Genomic DNA, 1,425 nt, shown 5'->3' on the forward strand with positions numbered 1-1,425 from the left:
GGACCTTTACAACAATTCAGTCGGCAGTGAACGGGTCAGAAGGTTATTTAAACTACCCTATACATCCTCAGGTAATCGACTCTGATTCGTCTCAGGGGTCTTATCATATCCTGTGAGAGTTTGCAGCAGACAGGCCTAGCTCTATCAATCACTGAGGAATAATAATAATGGGCTTAAGACCTCGAGGGAAGAAGGGCCCCAGCCATTTTTTCCCAATGCCGGACATATAATTAACCTTTGTGCAACTGTTGCAGCTGAATCAAGGTCCACAAAAGAGGGCTCGTAGTAGATTAAAAATAAAATTTATTATTGTATTGAGGAAGTTTAATATTGATTTAATTTTGATTTACACACTAACATACATACCCACACACATACACGCATACATATATTTCTATTTATATATCTATCTATCTGTATATATATATATATATATGTATATATCTATATATGTGTGTGTATTACATATATATATATATACACACACACACACACACACACATATATATATGTATATATATATATATAATATATATATATATATATATATATATATATATACATATATATATGAGGAAAAGAAAGACACGGGTCCAGGGCTGAGTTTATTCCTGGCCGGTTTCGCTTACAGCTCCTTTAGAGGAATGAAGAGGCTGTAAGCAAAACCGGTTAGGAATAAAGTAGGCACTAGACTCGTGTCCTTCTCTTTCTACTTCCACAAACATGTCACCATGTCTCAACATACATACATACATATATGTATACATATATATATTATATATATATATATACACACACATATATATATATATATATATATATATATATATATATATATACATATATATATGTATATATATATACATACATATACCAACGGCTTTTTCCCCCTTACATGGGGTATAGCCAAAAAGAAAAGGCATAGAAACCGCTCCCACCCACTCCATTCCCTACTTAGCCCACTCCCTTCCACCCTCTTCTCTCCCTCTTTTCTTGGCTCCTACTGAATGATGGGTCATCTCTGCATCCAACCCACTGCCCTGGGTCATAATCAGTGTCGCAAGACACAGCACATCCACAGCAAGGCCGCTTCACAAATTTGGCGACCCCCCTTCTCCGTCCCCTCATGCAGAATAGGAGAAGACGGGGAGAAATCCTTTCGGGCTGCGTCAATTTTTTTCTCGTACTAACTTCCTCACCCCCCATTCCCCACCCACTCCCCATATATATATATATATATATATATATATATATATATATATATATATATATATATATATATATATGTGTGTGTGTGTGTGTGTGTGTGTGTGTGTGTGTGTGTGTGTGTGTGTGTGTGTGTGTGTGTGTGTGTGTGTGTGTGTGTGTGTGTATGTATGTATTTGGGAAGACCCATAATATTACCAGTGCTTAGGGGTTTTAAAA

Source organism: Oratosquilla oratoria, chromosome 1 (genome assembly GCF_046742065.1).
Source record: "Oratosquilla oratoria isolate Oo_2021 chromosome 1, ASM4674206v1, whole genome shotgun sequence".
NCBI classification, from domain to species: domain Eukaryota; kingdom Metazoa; phylum Arthropoda; class Malacostraca; order Stomatopoda; family Squillidae; genus Oratosquilla; species Oratosquilla oratoria.